Consider the following 22,330-nt stretch of genomic DNA (forward strand, 5'->3'; position numbering starts at 1 on the left):
TAGTTGTTTCTCGAGAAGCCATTATATCGCATCAAAAGTATCAATGCTTTGAATCCATTTCCCTTGTCTTGTCACGTCAATTGCAATTGAAAGAAGAAGTAAAAATATAAGTTCTGCAAGGGAAATCTATGTTTTGTTTTTGCGCTAAGTAAAAATGTTTTTGTTCCGACTTTCGATACGAAAGTAACGGAATATTTGTGCTCGGGTGGGTTTTTTTTCTTCAGACAAATTTTGACCTTTTAACTAGCCATTTTTGACAGAAGTTTTTTATATCATTCGAAAGCTATTGTTGTCCTGAGCCTAAACTTGAAAAGATATTTTACCTGTGATCATTTTTTGTAAAGTTATAAGGGTTTAAAGATTGCCATTTAGCCATTTTGACCACTTTGGGACAATTAACGCGCGATATAATTCGCGCTATTAACGCGTAAGCGGAGATTTAATCCGTCTTATAAATCCGTCTTATAATCCGTTCCAAATTGGTCGAATGAAGCTTATTTGCCATAATTTATTTGTTTCAAGGAACGAAATCTATCTTTTTGTACTTTATATGGCGTGTGGGGGGATGATTTTCATTGAAAATTTCAAATTTTAGAAAAAAAATTTTTCATTTTATTTTATTTCATTAAATTTTTTATGTTATTACTGCTGCTCTCTAAAACTCAAAAGGCAGTCGGCCCCGATACGAGCAGTCTTGTTATCTTTTAAATTAGAAAACACTGCAATAGCTAGATGTTTGTAAACATTGTTATACAAAAAGGCAAGATATATATTAAAAATTTTGCAGAAAACTTTGCGCCTTGGTGTTTCTGTAGATTTTTCCAGGTAATTTTTTGCAAAGTTATTATACCACCTCAAGATAATCGATGCTCTATCTGTTGCCCGTGACTTGCAAAAATATAAATGTTGCAGAGAAGCTAAAGATAGCTTCGATTTGTTACTTTGGTCTTAAATGAAATGGTTCTAAATGAAAATGAATGTTAGAATATCTGAACTTCATTTAACATGGTCACCCTTCAAATCAAATTTTTCATTACGCAAATTTAAAAGAAAACCGCCGTATATGGTTCAGCTTTTGACTCAGTCATTCCTAACACATTAATTTTCAATTCAATTTGAAAAATGGGTGAATTTTGCTGGTTCAAAATTCGCATTTCGAATCCCTTTGTTATTCGTCAAGAAGTATTAAATTTTGATTATGGAGATCCTGATCTGACAGAAATTATAGAACTATAAAGTGAGTAAAAAACAAAATGAAAATCGAAAACTTTGCGTAGAAAAAAAGATGAAAACAGAGAATCGACCCCGTTTGCCAGAGTGAATATAAAACTAAAAGACTGCTCGTATCAAGAAAATGACCTGAAAATTCGGACGGCCTTAACGTCCATGGAGTTTTGTTAGATTTAAAAAAAGAATGACGAATGGCCTATAAAAACCTGAAGGAATTGGTGAAACGTTTTTTTATATCATACCCGCACGCGTCATCTTAAGTAGTATAATTGTTCCGACTTTCGATACGAAAATAACGGAATATTTGTGCTCGGGGTGGGTTTTTTTCTCAGACAAATTTCGACTTTTTAACTAGCCAATTTTGACGTAATTTTTTTATATCATTCAAAAGGTGTTGTTGTCCTGAGCTCAATTTTGAAAAGATATTTCACCTGTGATCATTTTTCGTAAAGTTACAGGGGTTTAAAGATTGCCATTTTGGCCATATTGGGACAATTAACGCGCGATATATTTTGCGCTATTAACGCGTAAGCGGAGAGTTAATCCGTCTTAGAAATCGTTCCAAATTGGTTGAAAGAAGCTTATTTGCCAAAATTGATTTAATACAAGGAGCGAAATCTATCCTTTTGTGCTTTATATGGCGTGTGGGGGGATGATTTGAAAAAAAAATCAAATTTCAGAAAAAAAAGTTTTTCATTTTTTTTCTTTCATTTAATTTGCTAATGTTATTACTGCTCCATAAACCTAAGAGGACAGTCGGAACATTCAGGGCTTCGCTATGAACGAAGAAAGATTTTGTTTGCTCATTATTTGCTGAAGAAAATATTTTGAGGAAGCTGATTTTTTGACCAACAAAAAAGCCAATTAATTTAATCAAAAAAGTCAAGCCGGTTATAACTCGGGTTGACAAACAATGTCCCATACAGTTTCCCATACAGTTCATACGTTTTGAAAAAGTGTATAAAAACTCTATGACTTGCCTTTTTTGCATACTATGGAATTGTATGACCAGCAATTTCTCATAATGAAACTGTATGGCCACAAATGGAAACTGTATGACAAGCATTTTTCCAATCCTAAAAAAATTGAATAAAAAAAAGTTTGAGCTATAAATAAAAATCTATATGCAAACCTGTAATCATGGAATCTCAGAATTGATGAGAAAAACTTTAGAAAACTAAGAGATTTGTGTTTTCTACAGGAAAGTTTTCTACAGGAAAATTGGTTTTTTTAAATGCTAGTCATACAGTTTCCATAGAAAATTTGATTGGAACTGTATGAATAGCATTTTTTGTCTAAGCTGGTCAACCCGGGAAATTAAATAGTATTAACATCTTTTCTTTGCCGACTTCCATGTATCCAGTAACTCTAAGTTATGTAGAAAAAAATATGACAGTTCACAAAAAGGCTTTGTTTGACCATCACATTATGAATCAAAAGCGGGACAATGCTCGAAGCTTTTAATTCGAGGCACTGGTAGATCTAGGGCTTTCTCAAGTAGGGTTTCAAAAAAATTCGAAAAAATTCTATCAGCATTTTAGGTCGATCAAATCAATTTCTGAGCTCTCCCAGATCATTTTTACGACCCCGTTTTCACCAATTTTTCTGATTCCCCTTAACATTAGTATCTATTGGTTCCAAAAACTCTACTAGAATAATTTCAGAGAATCTTAAAACAGTATCAAAGAACTACCGAGAAAAAGTACTATCTTTTAAATGCAATAGTCAGAGTTTATATATTGATGACATAGATCCTCATAATCATTTTTTTGAAAATTTTTTCTTGATCAAAAGAACATTTCATGATTAGAAAAAATATGCAAAATATTCTGAGCGTCAGAAGGACAGTGGCTCTAGAGTTTTTTTTTTGAGTTGCCAATAATTAAGAAGTTTTTGTAAAGGCTAAGTGAAGGTTCAAGTAGGTTTATTTTCTAAAAAGCCTAGCTTTGCTCACAATTATTTCAAGTACTTTTTTCATTTCAAGTGAAAATGTTTCAAGAAGCTCTCATGCCGTGATAAATAAAAATTAAGTCGGTTTTCCTAATGATTCTGCTTCTTTGCTAAACAGTGGACTCTAGAAATTTGAAGCTAGAACTCGCAACCAACGGAACTCAGCAGTTTCAGAAACTTTAGTGGCACTTTTTAGAAACTTGATTTCAAAAAATTTTTTGCCAATCTAAACTATTTTCTGATTCCCAGTGCTTCAGAAACTTTTATCAAACGCAACAAATGAGGATAGGTAAAATTCAAAATTTAGGAAATTAACAATATTTAAATTTTTTTTTCTTAATTCAACAGCTTTCAAACGATTGAGCACCGGCAATTTTGGAACTAAAATCAAAAACAAAAAGCATTCAACCAAATAAAATTCAATTTTTTTTGAATTGCATTGCGTGTAGCGGCAACTATTTTTTTGGAATTTTTTTGCAAAATATCAAACTAAGGAAAAATTTGAAAGAAAAATCTTAAAATATAAGAAGAGTTCAGAACCGCAAAATGTGTTTCTTACAGTTGAAACCTCAGTTTTTTATTCAATTCCAGTACTTTGAAAAATTTTCAGCAACAATTGTTTTGTTTTTGGCTTTTTTTAATCTCAATTTGAAGTCAAAATTGTTTCCATGATTTTAAAATTTCTTACCAATTCAATTTTGCAATTTTTTCTCAATTTCAGTGCTTTGAAAAGTTTCTTCAGAGGCATTTTTTTGGCTAGATTTCAAAATAAAAAAAACGGCAATCAAAGTATACTTTAGATCAATTTTCTTTCTCAGTGATTTAGAATGATTTATTTACAGAAATTGTTTTTTGATTTTTGACATATGAAAATAGGAGAAAACAAAAATTAATTTAAAGAAAAAACGAAATAACGAAAATTGCTCAATTTTGATTTTGCGTTGGGCAGAAGTGGACAGATACTATATATAATTCAAACAAATGATAGAAACTCCAGAAACCGATGGTTGAGAAAATTTTACCATTTGGCAGACAAAAATTTGCTGATGATAGGTCTATATATTTTAAAGACATTAGTATTTTGAACGTAGTCAGAACACAAAATTTTTATTTTGATGACACAATGAAATTTAGTTACGCCCACTCTATTGTTCATGCCTGCTCAAATTTATTGAAAACTAAGACGACCAGTAACTGTCTTAACCAAATTGAAGGACAATCGTTCAACAGCAGTCAAATTGTGTACCAAAACTGCTCATCTCTAGTTCTAGTAACGGCATTCGATACAGTAGATCAAGAAATTTTCCAACAATTGTTTGCAAAATGGTTTGCAAAAACCTAGTTTTGAACTTTTGAGAACATATTTAACAAACAGAAAACGTCGTTTTAGTGTTAATTAGAAGGTTTCAGCATATCAGCAAAAAAAAAAAAATATTTGGGAGACTCTGATCTGGGACCATTTTTTCTCTGATTTCTTAAAACAGAGAATCTTAATTTTTTCAGAGAATCTTAAAACAGTATCAAAGAACTACCGAGAAAAAGTACTATCTTTTAAATGCAATAGTCAGAGTTTATATATTGATGACATAGATCCTCATAATCATTTTTTTGAAAATTTTTTCTTGATCAAAAGAACATTTCATGATTAGAAAAAATATGCAAAATATTCTGAGCGTCAGAAGGACAGTGGCTCTAGAGTTTTTTTTTTGAGTTGCCAATAATTAAGAAGTTTTTGTAAAGGCTAAGTGAAGGTTCAAGTAGGTTTATTTTCTAAAAAGCCTAGCTTTGCTCACAATTATTTCAAGTACTTTTTTCATTTCAAGTGAAAATGTTTCAAGAAGCTCTCATGCCGTGATAAATAAAAATTAAGTCGGTTTTCCTAATGATTCTGCTTCTTTGCTAAACAGTGGACTCTAGAAATTTGAAGCTAGAACTCGCAACCAACGGAACTCAGCAGTTTCAGAAACTTTAGTGGCACTTTTTAGAAACTTGATTTCAAAAAATTTTTTGCCAATCTAAACTATTTTCTGATTCCCAGTGCTTCAGAAACTTTTATCAAACGCAACAAATGAGGATAGGTAAAATTCAAAATTTAGGAAATTAACAATATTTAAATTTTTTTTTTCTTAATTCAACAGCTTTCAAACGATTGAGCACCGGCAATTTTGGAACTAAAATCAAAAACAAAAAGCATTCAACCAAATAAAATTCAATTTTTTTTGAATTGCATTGCGTGTAGCGGCAACTATTTTTTTGGAATTTTTTTGCAAAATATCAAACTAAGGAAAAATTTGAAAGAAAAATCTTAAAATATAAGAAGAGTTCAGAACCGCAAAATGTGTTTCTTACAGTTGAAACCTCAGTTTTTTATTCAATTCCAGTACTTTGAAAAATTTTCAGCAACAATTGTTTTGTTTTTGGCTTTTTTTAATCTCAATTTGAAGTCAAAATTGTTTCCATGATTTTAAAATTTTTTACCAATTCAATTTTGCAATTTTTTCTCAATTTCAGTGCTTTGAAAAGTTTCTTCAGAGGCATTTTTTTGGCTAGATTTCAAAATAAAAAAAACGGCAATCAAAGTATACTTTAGATCAATTTTCCTTCTCAGTGATTTAGAATGATTTATTTACAGAAATTGTTTTTTGATTTTTGACATATGAAAATAGGAGAAAACAAAAATTAATTTAAAGAAAAAACGAAATAACGAAAATTGCTCAATTTTGATTTTGCGTTGGGCAGAAGTGGACAGATACTATATATAATTCAAACAAATGATAGAAACTCCAGAAACCGATGGTTGAGAAAATTTTACCATTTGGCAGACAAAAATTTGCTGATGATAGGTCTATATATTTTAAAGACATTAGTATTTTGAACGTAGTCAGAACACAAAATTTTTATTTTGATGACACAATGAAATTTAGTTACGCCCACTCTATTGTTCATGCCTGCTCAAATTTATTGAAAACTAAGACGACCAGTAACTGTCTTAACCAAATTGAAGGACAATCGTTCAACAGCAGTCAAATTGTGTACCAAAACTGCTCATCTCTAGTTCTAGTAACGGCATTCGATACAGTAGATCAAGAAATTTTCCAACAATTGTTTGCAAAATGGTTTGCAAAAACCTAGTTTTGAACTTTTGAGAACATATTTAACAAACAGAAAACGTCGTTTTAGTGTTAATTAGAAGGTTTCAGCATATCAGCAAAAAAAAAAAAATATTTGGGAGACTCTGATCTGGGACCATTTTTTCTCTGATTTCTTAAAACAGAGAATCTTAATTTTTTCAGAGAATCTTAAAACAGTATCAAAGAACTACCGAGAAAAAGTACTATCTTTTAAATGCAATAGTCAGAGTTTATATATTGATGACATAGATCCTCATAATCATTTTTTTGAAAATTTTTTCTTGATCAAAAGAACATTTCATGATTAGAAAAAATATGCAAAATATTCTGAGCGTCAGAAGGACAGTGGCTCTAGAGTTTTTTTTTTGAGTTGCCAATAATTAAGAAGTTTTTGTAAAGGCTAAGTGAAGGTTCAAGTAGGTTTATTTTCTAAAAAGCCTAGCTTTGCTCACAATTATTTCAAGTACTTTTTTCATTTCAAGTGAAAATGTTTCAAGAAGCTCTCATGCCGTGATAAATAAAAATTAAGTCGGTTTTCCTAATGATTCTGCTTCTTTGCTAAACAGTGGACTCTAGAAATTTGAAGCTAGAACTCGCAACCAACGGAACTCAGCAGTTTCAGAAACTTTAGTGGCACTTTTTAGAAACTTGATTTCAAAAATTTTTTTGCCAATCTAAACTATTTTCTGATTCCCAGTGCTTCAGAAACTTTTATCAAACGCAACAAATGAGGATAGGTAAAATTCAAAATTTAGGAAATTAACAATATTTAAATTTTTTTTTTCTTAATTCAACAGCTTTCAAACGATTGAGCACCGGCAATTTTGGAACTAAAATCAAAAACAAAAAGCATTCAACCAAATAAAATTCAATTTTTTTTGAATTGCATTGCGTGTAGCGGCAACTATTTTTTTGGAATTTTTTTGCAAAATATCAAACTAAGGAAAAATTTGAAAGAAAAATCTTAAAATATAAGAAGAGTTCAGAACCGCAAAATGTGTTTCTTACAGTTGAAACCTCAGTTTTTTATTCAATTCCAGTACTTTGAAAAATTTTCAGCAACAATTGTTTTGTTTTTGGCTTTTTTTAATCTCAATTTGAAGTCAAAATTGTTTCCATGATTTTAAAATTTTTTACCAATTCAATTTTGCAATTTTTTCTCAATTTCAGTGCTTTGAAAAGTTTCTTCAGAGGCATTTTTTTGGCTAGATTTCAAAATAAAAAAAACGGCAATCAAAGTATACTTTAGATCAATTTTCCTTCTCAGTGATTTAGAATGATTTATTTACAGAAATTGTTTTTTGATTTTTGACATATGAAAATGGGAGAAAACAAAAATTAATTTAAAGAAAAAACGAAATAACGAAAATTGCTCAATTTTGATTTTGCGTTGGGCAGAAGTGGACAGATACTATATATAATTCAAACAAATGATAGAAACTCCAGAAACCGATGGTTGAGAAAATTTTACCATTTGGCAGACAAAAATTTGCTGATGATAGGTCTATATATTTTAAAGACATTAGTATTTTGAACGTAGTCAGAACACAAAATTTTTATTTTGATGACACAATGAAATTTAGTTACGCCCACTCTATTGTTCATGCCTGCTCAAATTTATTGAAAACTAAGACGACCAGTAACTGTCTTAACCAAATTGAAGGACAATCGTTCAACAGCAGTCAAATTGTGTACCAAAACTGCTCATCTCTAGTTCTAGTAACGGCATTCGATACAGTAGATCAAGAAATTTTCCAACAATTGTTTGCAAAATGGTTTGCAAAAACCTAGTTTTGAACTTTTGAGAACATATTTAACAAACAGAAAACGTCGTTTTAGTGTTAATTAGAAGGTTTCAGCATATCAGCAAAAAAAAAAAATATTTGGGAGACTCTGATCTGGGACCATTTTTTCTCTGATTTCTTAAAAAAATTTTCCTAATGTTTGCGAAAAAGATCTTGGTCATCGAAAAAAAACTGATTTCAAATGATGCTAAAACGGTTTACCATACAGTTTTCAAGCAAAAATGAAGCGGCTCTTTCACAGAGTAAAATTCAACTAGCCCAAAAAACCCGACGTTTGAGTACTGAGGCAATCATTTAGTTCCGAAACTGAAACTTGAAACTCAACTTAAAGTATCGTCTCATAAAACACTGAAAGTATCATCAGCAAATATGTATGAGTTCAAAGTTTTTCAAATCAGGGATCTTAGGGAAACTATTCTAATCATACACTCAATCTGGCATCCAGCATGAAATCTTTTCATATCGCAGAGCAGCTCAATTTTTTTTTTAAACTTGAATGATCGCAAAAAAGATTATTTAGAATAGTTTTTTTAAATAAAAGACAAAGGTCGTTTAGGAGATGAAAAATAATGGAACCTGATCTAAACTACATTTTATGATTGGATAAATTAGATATTTTACCACTGTAAAGTATTTAATATTAACCAATCATGATCCATCTAACTAACAACCCACTTATTTGTAAGTGCTGAAATTACTTGTAATTTCAGCACCAGAGAGATTTGAATTTAATTTAGAAATTAGTTGACTCTCCAAGAAGACTTCAGCAACCGCAATAAACCAGTATACCCTAGATCTATTGAGCCTAGCAGAGACTAGTTAAACAACCTGAGACTAGATAGTATAAGAGTAAGATTAGGATTGGTATTAGACTAAGAAGTTGCACGAATCTATCCGGCCGAAAATAAGATAGCGTGACGAGCAGACGGTGTACCCTATCCGAAATTACTCTATGAGTTATACACTTCGGTCCTAACTCATCTGGTGCGACCATAAGTCTAAAATAAGACCTTAATAGCTTAGAATTAACCAAAAATAGATTAGAATTTAGACAAAACATTTTTAAAATGTTACACGACGATAATTTAATCGAAATGTCTCTACGACTCAATAGATCAAAGCCAATATTCCGAACGATAAGAGAACTACCCGGAATTGCAAGAAGACCTCGTACCAGAGACGACATACGACAAAGTAGAAACTTACCATATAGTTATATGATAGTTCGGCAAAAGCCAACACAAACTTTTGTTTTTAGAATACTACTAGCAATGAATTTAGATTTTCATTTGCAAACATAAAATCTTGAAGTCAATCTTCAAAATCATTTCAGGCGCTAAACCAAATTATTAATATACAATAACGATTGATAAGGAGATCTCAGATCGTTTTCCTAAATTCTACAGTAATATACAAAACATGTTTGAAAAATATTTATTGAAAAATCAAAATAAAAATTAGTAGCATGACAATAAATGGTTAGTAACTATAAATCATCCTGTTGTTCCAGCTTCATCACCTAAACATAACAGGATTCATAAGCTCACTAATATCATAAAAACACTAAATCTTTTCTCTACACAAATTTAAATCATTTTAAACTTAAATTCACTTAAATTTAAAATCAGATCATCAAGGCTCATCCTTGGATCTTAAATCATTTTCTATTTAAATAAATTTAAAACTTGATCATCAAGGCCTCTCCTTGGATCAAAAAGAACAATTTTGTTCTCCCCCACCCACTTAGCTAGTGTCTAACGACCTCAAACGTCGATTCACTATCCAACCCTTTCTAAAAACCCAGGACTAACAGAAATTTTTGAACAAAACTTATCATTCAAATTAGGATAAACAGTGAAGAACTTCGGTTATTCATCCTTCACTTGATCCCCCCTCTTACCAGACCCAGGATAAATCTTAGACTTAGTAAGTTTAAAATAGTATCTAACGAACTACTCGCGTTCTAATTATACCTGAACCTTGTGGATCGATTTACTATTCTCCAACCCTGAACACAATCACTACCCTTAAGTAAGATTAAGTAAGTTAACACCTTAGCTTATACTAGCCACGAGAAAGTATAAACTAATTCTTCGGAATCGATATACTTTTCTCCCCAACCCTGAACAAATAGACCCAGGTTAGGCTAACCAAAAAATCGTAAGGACTAACAGTCTAAGTAATAGAAATCATTTAACAACCGTTTGCATCCGTCATCCTAAACCTTATGTCATTTAAAAACCTAGGAAATAAACAAACAATCGTTTTACACAATTGTGAAATAGATAACAAAAAATACGATCTTGTAATCAAACCACACACACAAACAGTTGGATATATCAGAACAAAACGACAAACACTAAAAAGAAAAATAATAACCAAACAAAGACAAATTACACGAAAAAGATTTTCCAAAAACCGCAACGCATTTTCAGAATCAGAAACCAGCAGTTTAGACGAACTTTATAAATTAAAAGAATCTATAGATAAACATTGCCCCATTCACGATCAATTATATTTTTCCGACTCAGAAACAACTTCAAATTCATCAAAAAGAGGAAAAAGAAGAATAAAAAAGCAATATAAACACAAACCAGTACATTTATACAATTGGAATCAACCAATTAGACACATTGATAATTACATATTAACAGTCATCAAACGAAAAAATGAGCTCAACACACACCCCAGGTGAAGAACGTCCAGATGATGATGATATCTTCCCCTTTATCGTAGATGCAACCACTGATAGAGGACAGCACATATTTTGCAAAAATTTACTCTTAAATTTGTTTGAACCCGGAATCAGTCCATGTAAAACAGAGTTCCCAGATGTAAAAATCAAAAGACAAATTATCGATCATTATTTGAAAGATATATGTAACTTAACACAACAATACGGAATCTACTCCATAGAATTCAACTCACCAAACCAGAATCACAGCAAATATGTAATTCAAACAGACGACCTTGATTTAGAATTCTCAAAAGTATTCTCAGAATATATAAAAAGCATACAATATCATAACTCACAAAGAGCAAACTCCATATTCACCAATGAAGTTTTTGCAATAATATATAGTTATATCTCGATATTAGAAAACGAAATCCCAATCACAAATGTTTCACCGACAGAAACATCTAAACATATAAGAGTACGACATGAAATCACACTACTCTCTAGTTTTCTAAATATAATTAAAGAAAATTTCACGAAAGATGAAGTTTCACAACATACAAAACACGACTTACAAAAAATTTTGGCATGGTTCATAATAGATTATTTCACACATAATATTGATTTAATTTCACAAGCAAGAAAAAATTTTAGACCCCAAAACTCAAACGATGATACTGCCATCACAGAACAATCAGACTATGTTTGGGACCCCGAATGGTCTCATCCCGCATTCATAAACTTCCCACAATCAATCTCAAGTCAAGCAATAAGTACAATATCTTATGTAAGAGATTATGTAAGAGTAATACCATTAACCATTGATGCAACACCATTAAACTATAATACATTTTTACCTGATATGCAAAATAATAGTTTAAACTCCACAGTCATACACAATGAAAACCTCAATGGAACTAGAAATCTCACTCAACAAGATATCCAGACACCATCACACTTCATAAATGAAGAAATCGTACACACAACAACTACACAACAAAGTATTTCATCAATACGTCCAAATTTAACAACACCAAGAAATACAAACCCTTCACAAACACAAGTAACCTTACAATCAACCGTTAAACCTTCGGTTGCCCCAAAATATTCACACATGGATTATCAAACATACAGACCCATGACAATACCGTCAAAAACACGTAAAACGTTCACTAGAAACAATTTTGCAGAACATAATTATAATTACACACATCCATCAAAAACAAATTATCCCCCACAAAAAAATTTTAATAATTATACAAGATCTCGAAACTGGGATAACCCAATGGCACAAACTAATTCAGTAAACTTTCAAACAAATATACATCCTTCACAGGATCGTAGTGAAAACTATCCATTTTTTCAACAAAATAAAAATAAAAAACAAACATCTTATCAAATGGATTACTTATCCTCAGATGATGATTTTTTACAACCAGATATATTTGCACCATATAATCAAGAATATCGTGGACAAGGAGTACAGAAACCACATACAAATCATAGAATTTTTTCTCCACAACCGATAGATACACAAAATCAACAACCAATTCAACAACAAAACCCAATTAATACACAATATTTTCAACCAATTCAGCAACAAAACCCAATGATCACACACTCGTATCAACCGACACAAATGCAAAATGAAATACCACTCCCATATTATCTTCAACAACACGAAATAACAAGAAATCAACTTTCAAATTTTTCTCAAATGCCAAATGCAGCAGAATCATTACAAATGACAATGAATCCATACCTTATGGGTGGATCATCAATAACATCAAATAAACCTTTAATGGTATTCACAGGAACAGACCCTGAATATTCTGTAGAAGACTATTTAAATGCAGTAACAGCAAATTTGATTTTAAATATAGGACCTGAACCAATTAATACGCCACTACATCAAAACTGGATACATCGACGCACAGCGTTGATACAAACAACTTTAGACGGCGCAGCCCAAAAATGGTTTTCAGTATTGCCTATAGAAATAAAATCAAATTGGAAAAGGTTTACACAAGAATTTTCAAAAATGTTTGACTCCGAAAGAAACAAACAACAACAAAGAGTTTTATGTAATGAAATTCGCAGAATACCAAATGAAACCATCAAGCAATTAGCAGTACGCATCGAAACACTAGTTCGAAAAGCATATTCATTAAATACACACGACTATAAAAACACAAAGATGACAGAAATCTTAATGATGACCTTAACACCGCAATTAAGAAAAATAGCAATAAAAAAGAGAGCATCCCATCCTTCTTCAATTCGAGAACCCGATTTAGATTTTCGAAAACTAGTAGACAAACTAGAACAAGCAGAAATCACAATGAAACTCGAAGAAACAGAAAATCTGAAATTACAATATGTTAACCGAATCGAAACAAATACCACAAGTATCAACAATATACAGGAATCAGATACAGACCTCGTTGAAAAAATCACTGAAATACTCAATATTTACGAAAAACACCCAAACTTTAAAGGCAAACCATCTTTCAAAAAATGGTGTAAATATTGCCGACGATACGGACATAGTATTTCTGAATGTAGACAAAAACAGCAAGACAATCAAAATAAACCTCAAAAATATAAAGAACCAAATAAATCATTCTATCAATACATGAAAAAAGATCAAAATCTACCGAACAAAACTGTGTACAGCAACAACAGTTCAGGAAAACCACTCCCGAACAATACAAATTATACAAGAAATCAATCACCATTTAACTCAAGTTATAGAGGAAGATCACCAGAACGAAGAAATACGCAAAATTCATCACAAAATCACTACAATAGACCAAATAGTCGAAACAACTACTCCAGATCAAATTCAAATACAACACGATTTGTTTCTAGATCTAATTCCCAATCAAGAAATAATTACTATCCAAACAACCAATCACGAAATTCATCATACAATAGGAATAGAAACTACTCCAATAATCGGAATAGAAGTTATTCAAACAACCGAAACCAGAATTACCCGAACAATCGATCAAGGAATAACTCATATAATAGATCGAACTATAACAGACCAAACAATAATTACCAAAACAGATCACGAAATAATTCACAAAATCGACATTCAAGTTATAATAATCGTTATAGAAATTATTCCCAATCACCACACAGGAATAATAACCATTATAATAATTCTAATAATCGCCATAGAAGTAGTACACCTAAACATCAAAGGAATATAAATCAAGTACAATCAAATCCAGAAACAACATCAGACCCTCCAGGTATTGACGACACAGTAAATGATATGTTACAACTCAATCAAATAAACTGTGAATCATCAGACTCAGAAAGTGAAACAGAAAACACTATCTCCATCAATATGATAGCAGTCGAAAATGACTATGAACCTATTATATATGAACAACCATTTTCATCACACATATATGAAAGTCAATCAGAACTCCTTCACAATTATTATATTGAACCCATCCATTCCACACCGACGACGCAAAAAACTAATGAAATTAACACTACAAATCAACCCAATGAGAATGACAAAACAAAATGCTTGAATACAAATCACATCTATCAAAACATACAAAAAGAACAACCCAAAGAAACAATTTGGACAATACCATTTCTTTTAGAAAGTCCAAGAAGCAAAGAATTTCAACCACCAGATCTTGAAATTGATTTTCTAATTGATTCAGGAGCAGAATCAAATATAATAAACATTCCCACATGGAATGAAATAAAAACCTTACACCCAAAGCTAACACCTCTTGAAACCTCCAGTAAACTAGCAACAGCACAAGGATCAACATTGGTAAAATATGGAAAAATTCAATTATTTCTTCTCCCCACAAGAACAATGGAGCAAAATAAAATTTTAACTAAACCATTTAAACAAATATTCCATATCACTGATATTAAACACAATATCATTGGAATACCATTTATCTCTAAATATATACCAACAATCAACATATTAAACAGTAAAATACTAATCAAAGATAAATACACAAAAGCAAAAGACACATCCCTAACATTTTTTCAAAGATTAAACAAACAACCACCATTCTTTTCAAAATTTTATCCAATATATAACTAACAAAGAAAACACTTGAAACCACTATCAGGAAACATATATAATTTTTCAATAAAACAAGTTCACCAATATGATAAAAAACAAAACAAACAACAACTCTATATGTCAGATTTTGAATTCAAACCTATCCATAAGTTTTTCAAAATCACAATTTCATCCATAAAATATTTGAAAAACTCGAATTCAGTGATTATTTCTCTACATGTATACAACAATACACCCTATCAAGTAACACTACCTTTAGGACTTTTAGGCTATTGCGAAACCAACGCTACAATATCACCAATATACGAAAAAGCATATCGCGTAAATAATATACTCCAATTATTAGATATTTGTCAATCCACAATTCTTAATGAAGAATTATCCATAAATAATATAATAAGTAACGAAAAAAGAAATACGGATTATTTCACAAAAACCCCATATTTCAAACCGACATTCAACATATATAACTACACAGAGAATCAACAGAAATTTTTAACAATGTTTAATTTCCAACATTCACAAATAACACAAGACGAAATTGAAAATCTAGCCAAACAGCTAATTAAATATTCATCAGTCTATGCAACATCCAAATTTGATGTTGGCAAAATCAGCTCATCACTACATCTCCCATTAAAACCAGACGCAATTTTCAAAAAACAAAGAGCAAGTAAAGTACCAATTCATTTACACGATAAAGTGAACAGATTACTTGATATTTTAGAACAATACAATATAATCTCACCAGTAAATAAAGAAGAACAACCAAAAGGTAACACATTTATCAACCCTGTTATCATTCTAGCCAAAGGAGAATCATTAAAAATCGTTCTCGACGCTAGATACCTCAACTCACTCATAGATGAATCAAAGTGTAATTGGCCTATTGAACCAATACAAGTTATTTTAACAAAAATTAACGGAAAATACTTTACAACCGCAGATATGAATAGTGCGTACAATCAAATGCCATTAGATGAACAATCGCGACGTTTAACACAATTTGTTATTGGAAACCAACAGTATTCAACCGCTTATTCTATGGAATATCCATAGGACCAGCAGCATTTTCAGCTTTTATGAGCAAAATTTTTCGACCACTAATACACAAGAAAATCGCAATCACCTATTTAGACGATGTTTTTATGCAATCACAGACTAAAGAAGAAATGTTCAATGTTTTAGAACAATATCACCAAATACTTCAGAACGAAAATCTGAAGGCCGCCCCCGATAAATCACACTTCTTTTTGACAAGAGTAAAATTCTTAGGACATAATATAGAAAGAAAAACAATCACCCCATTAAAATCACGCATTGATGCTATTCAAAAACTCCAACCACCAACAAACAAAAAGAAAATCCAAGAATTCCTTGGAATGTTGAATTTTTTAAGTAAATATGTCTATAAAATGCAATTATACCTAAGACCATTTTATAATATACTTAGACAACAAAATAATTTTGAATGGAACACAGAACATCAAGCACGATTTGAAGAAATTAAAAAACTTCTAACTGAACAAATTTCAAACACAATTCCAGATTCAAATCAACCATTTTCTGCAATGTGCGATGCTTCGAACTTTGGCATCGGCGCAGCATTATTACAATCACATAATGGTACAAACAAAATGAACCTTATATCAGTAAACTCTCGATTATTCACTCAAGCAGAGCTAAGACTTTCAACCCTAATGAGAGAATGTACAGCCATAATCTATACACTTACAGAATATGAATTTCTGATACTTGGATCAAAACATCCAACAGTTCTATTCACAGATCACAAACCAATCATTTTTCTCTTTACACAAAAATCTAATCCAAATCACCGAGTTTATAGATTTCAACTAATTCTAATGAAATTCCCAAACTTACATATAGTTTGGACAGCAGGAAAGAATCTTGCATTACCAGACACATTAAGTCGAAATACGCCACCGGAATTACTTACACGTAAAACCACAGTTGAAATACCCAAAAATATAAAATTCTACCTTGCAAAAAACGAAACATCACCCCGACTAGAATGCAAATATGCAGTAAAAACTGACGTTGAACAATCACAGATAAACAATCTACAACACTTCCCACTTTATTTAGATTGTCAAAATAATCACTATGAAGTTGACCTACTTGGAACATCAACTTTTAAACCAATCCCATATTCACAATGGATAAAAAATAACACAGAACAAAAAAGAGTAAAACAACACTCGCATAAAAAAGACCTTTTTCCACTAATTGAAAAAGAAAACCTAACTGATAAAATAAATTTATCAGGACCACAAACAAACGATTCAAAATACACAATAAATCAAATATTTGATCTTCATGACCCACTTGATACAATCCCTTTATCTAAATTAGAAATAGAAAACATTTTTCTCCCCCCAACAAAAACAATTACAATTTCAACATTGAAACAATACCAAAATCTTGACCCAGTAATTAGACAACTAAAATCATGGCACAAATATAAAACTAAACCCGTCAAGGCAGATACAACTATTTTAGGAAATAAAACACTCCTCCGATATTTTCGAAAATTCAATAATACAACAATTAACGAAAACACAGACCTTCTAGAATACAAAGTAAATGAATCTACAGTTCCCTGTCTCCCTCTAAGTATGATTCTCATAGCTTTTAATATTTCACATACACAAAATATTAAAGGACACTCTGGATCAGAAAAAACATATTCAAACTTCATACAAAACTTTTATTTCCCAAATGCACCAATTTGGATAAAAGTACTATGCAATGATTGTATAGTATGTCAACTAAATAAACCTTATCCAAATCAAAAACAAATAGCACAAAAACAAGACTTTAAAGGACAAAGTTTGTACTTTAACCACCGTATCTCCTTTGATACAAAAGGACCAATTTCACCCTCATCCGAAGGAAACTCCTACATTATGGTAATTGTTGACGCGTTTACACATTATGTAGCACTTAACCCAGTACCACATTGTAACGCTTATTACGCTTACACAACACTCTATGAACACTGGATAGCCAAATTCGGACTACCAGAAATTTTAGTTACAGACAACGGTACAGAATTCATAAATAATGAAATCATCACACTATGTCATCTATATAACATCAAACACAAACCACGTACATCTCACGCACCTTGGACAAACGGCTTAGTCGAAGGTATGAACCGTTCATTACAAGAATATCTCAGATGTATCATCAATGGAAATGATACAAGATACACTGAATGGTCAGCAGATGTCAAATTATTTCCCTTAGCATATAATTCACAAATTACGACAACTCTAGGAATGTCACCATATGAAATGGTTTTTAGCCAAAAGCCACGCAAACCAATAATGTTTACAGCAAACTCTCATAAAAACGCACAAGGTTATTGTCAACCAAATAAAGACTCAATCTGTTATAACCTACCTTTACATACACACGATGAAGATCATTTTCATCACCCACAAATTCTTAAATTAGCCTCCGGTACACACACCGAATGGATTTTAAACAGAGATAAAAAACACAATGAAATTTACCACAAAGTAACAAAAAAGTTGTTACAAAGGCAAAACATTAATGAACAAATAAATTCACGCTTTACACCAGCTTCCGATTTAAAAATTGGAACATTTGTTTTAATACCCAATTTTAATACTCAAAAAGGAATTTCAAAAAAATTACAACCCCTTCGTAAAGGACCATACCAAATAATTGCAAAACCCACTGATGTCACATATAAAATCACCGACTCAGACAAAAAAGAAATCGTTCAACACCGAAATAACCTATTACCTTATTATCCAAAAGAATACGCACTCCGCGAACTAACTCAATTATATTCTTTTACAGGTTTACAAGTTATTCAAAATGACCCACATACGGAAAATACAACAAAGGAACAAAAAGATTTTCACCTCGAAAACCAAATAACAAAATCAACCACCACAAAAAACAATACAAAAAATCTAGATCAAAATACATCTCAAAAAGAAAGAAAAAATAGAAAAATGACAGAACAAATAATACCCCAAGAACAAATCGACAAATCAGAATATAGAGAGTCTTCACGACTTAGAAATCAACCACGTAAAAATTATAAATTATTCATCCCACAATCTAAAATATTAAAGAAAGTTGAATTTCAAAAACAACTTTAATTCTACATTTAATAATCTTTGCACCTCTGAAACATTTTACACTTTCATTTTTCAAAATAACATGCTGACAAACACGCAGCGATTCTAGTTCAAAATTAGCCAATAGGATTCATCCAATCCGTCACCTTCTATAACTCTAACACAAACCAACTAGACGAAAAATATTAAACTCCAGGCATATCTATAACTATAACTTTACGACCTCCAGGTCAAAAATAAGCAAACCACTCCAACTTGACAACTAAAATAAATATCACCATAATATCATAACCCTCCCTTATCTAATAAACCAAAGATCAACAATATTTCCCCAACTCAGACCTCAAATATCCCCCAAAAAAACATGTTAAATTAGCCTAAAGTAAAAGAACGACCATTTTAATTAGCCTAAAGTATAAAAATCTCAAAAATACCCCAGATCATTTGACAAATGAAAAAAAAGACAAAGAAGACCTCCCGATCACCATAAAAATTGCCCCCAACAATTTTTCACAAAACTCAACCCACTTGTCAAAAAACCAATAAATAATCCGACCACACTTGAAAATTGCCCCAAACAACAAAAAATATTCGATCAAGAAGTCATTTCGTAAATGCTCTTCTCTCAATCAGTCACTATAATTATCACAAACCTCAAACAATTTTTTACGATACTTAAAACTTTTATAATATTTCTTTTTGATATCTTTGAATTTTTTGTAATAATCTTAATCATTTTTTGCATTATTTTTTTAATTTTCTATTCTATATTTGAACTATTCCTCCAACTTTCAAAAGCCCTTGATTATATCCACAGGTACGATTCATAAAACTTGTCTAAATGATACGAACCATTTTCAGTAGAACTGATATTTTTTTACTATTTGTAATTTTCATAATATTTCTATCATCCCTCATTTTGACCATATGCAAATGTATAAAGAAAGCAATCATCACATTCGCTCTAGCAACAATCCTCTTAATTCTTTTTTTAGAAGAATACTATAATAAACATAAACTTTTTCACTAAAAGAATAGACCAAAAAGCTATCAAAAATTGCTACCCAACAGTCACAAAGTCAGTCTTCACCGACATCATCCCAAGATAACCCAACAACACCTTCAACTACCCAAAATCCTCAAACATCTACACGAATTTCCTTTCAAGATAACCCATATACTTTTGAAGAACGACACGCACGCTTATCTGAACCACTAGAACCCGTTCAACGGCAAGCACCTTTAAGTGAACCAACATATAACTTATACCCAACACTACCACCAGAACTAAGTAGAATACGACATCCTAGCCAAAACCAAAACACAACCGAAATAAATAGACAAATTATACATCCTCGACGAAATAGAAATTTTCAAACTCCCCGAGTTCATTTTGAAATACCTCAATCCCCATCACAAAGCACTCCAGAAAACCCCACTGGTATCTTACCAGAAACCCCTACACTTCTTTCACAACGTAGCACCTCAAGCCTACCCTCAGATTACTTACTTTCAACACCAACATCTGAACAAATACGTGAAAATCCCTTTAATCCCCCAAACCAAACATCACGACTACCATATTGGACAACACATTCATTTACACAAGGTGAACTAAATTTAGTCAATGATCCAATAGATATTTCTACGGATACAACAACATCCTCATCACTACCAGAAACATTATCACTACCATCAACACCATCAATAAGCCAGATTTCACCACCACCTTTTAACTTAAATTTCCCAAATAACCTCGACGCTAGATATCGAGAACAATCATCAACAAATATTCCTTTAAGACTGGACTGGAATACATTCACAGCACCTCCACCATTATTTGGACAACACCTAGAAAGTAACCGACTCCACAATTGGGCACTAAATAGACTACAATATAGACAAGACATTCACGAAGACATTCGTGCTCATAACATCCAAATACTCCAACAGAATAGTCTACAATTAAAATTTGAAATCACGGTTAAATTAAACAACATTACTCAACATCCCTACCCATTAAATCCACCAAATATAACAGCTCAATCCCTACCACCACCATTTATAACAACTGAAGTAATATACAAATACGACAGATATACCAAAAAGACAATTGGTTACATCACATTTTATAACCCATTCTCAGGATTGTCATACACATGTATATTCTAAAAATTTTAATTTTTCTCCAACTCTTTTTTCTAATAACCTCAAATCAAAACATAAACCCTTCCCCCCGCACAGGACCACGAGATTTATTAGTAACACATTACGATTGTGAAGAAAACGAACAAAAAACACTACACAAATATGCAATAAATCAAGTATCACAATGCGAAACAGAACCACAAGCCATAGAAACAACAAATGTAATAGCGACACTCTATTCAAAAGCCCGAGCAACTACAGTTATAGGATATAAATTCACAGCAACATTTTCTGAAAAGAAAGTACATTGTTCACAAGTCTCAAACGGAAATAAAAACCGACTTGACCATGAATCATTCTACCAGAGTAATATAGAACGACTTTTACATCTCAATCCCGAAGATTGTAAAAACGAGTTACTCCGACTAAACATCACAAAAACTAAAAACACAAATAGAAAGTCAGTATATTTCCAAGTTTTTTCAGATTCTGTACATCAAGCAGAACTTGAAAGATATCAAGGACATATAAAATTAGATGAAAAGTACCCATATAACGGCGCACACGGACGATTAACCTATGACATGCACGATAAACACTGGATACCACACATTGGTATAAATAACCCATCAAACTGCAAAGCAGACACAAAAAATAAAGGATACCAAGAAATAATGTTTTTCGATTGGAAAATACAACTCGAAAAAATTCAACTCACACGAGATTTATCAGACAACACAATGATCTATCAAGGAATTAGATTACCTTGTAAAAACGACCAAGGCTATTGTGACCCTACAACAAGAACACAAGCAACAATTGTTTGGTTCCCCGAAGACACATGTACAACATTTCAAGTAGCAAAAATACACGCTCGTATGATAAAATTTCACGAAAAATATTTTATACAATCAATACCATATGAACAAGTAAATCCATTACGAAAAATAAATTCTAATTTTAGAAACATTCATAATATAGAAAATAAATTAACACGTTTTCAAATATATCAAGAAACAGAACTTGCATGTAAATACAGAAACCCACTTCACAAAACACAATACTCCGAAATACTAGTTGAATACGAAAAAGGATTCGACATGACCACTGGAAAAACAAAAGTCGACCCATACGCCACAAGTCATCCTCCAAATGAAGGAACATCATACATACCA

General features: G+C 31.5%; 4 protein-coding genes across 5 annotated transcripts in view; 2 read left to right on the plus strand and 2 right to left on the minus strand.

Annotated features, from left to right (window-relative positions):
* The window catches only part of LOC134846998 (sec1 family domain-containing protein 1-like), a 541,294-nt gene that overhangs the window by 114,768 nt on the left and 404,196 nt on the right, over positions 1-22,330 (minus strand). The gene's annotated exons all lie outside the window — the stretch shown is intronic.
* LOC134846999 (metallophosphoesterase 1-like) overlaps positions 1-22,330 on the minus strand; it is a 139,423-nt gene that overhangs the window by 100,682 nt on the left and 16,411 nt on the right. The gene's annotated exons all lie outside the window — the stretch shown is intronic.
* The window catches only part of LOC134847000 (IST1 homolog), a 541,764-nt gene that overhangs the window by 19,811 nt on the left and 499,623 nt on the right, over positions 1-22,330 (plus strand). The gene's annotated exons all lie outside the window — the stretch shown is intronic.
* Positions 1-22,330, plus strand: part of LOC134847002 (NAD-dependent protein lipoamidase sirtuin-4, mitochondrial-like) — a 500,142-nt gene that overhangs the window by 19,811 nt on the left and 458,001 nt on the right. The gene's annotated exons all lie outside the window — the stretch shown is intronic.

The sequence above is a fragment of the Symsagittifera roscoffensis genome, chromosome 5 (genome assembly GCF_963678635.1).
Source record: "Symsagittifera roscoffensis chromosome 5, txSymRosc1.1, whole genome shotgun sequence".
Classification (NCBI taxonomy): domain Eukaryota; kingdom Metazoa; phylum Xenacoelomorpha; order Acoela; family Convolutidae; genus Symsagittifera; species Symsagittifera roscoffensis.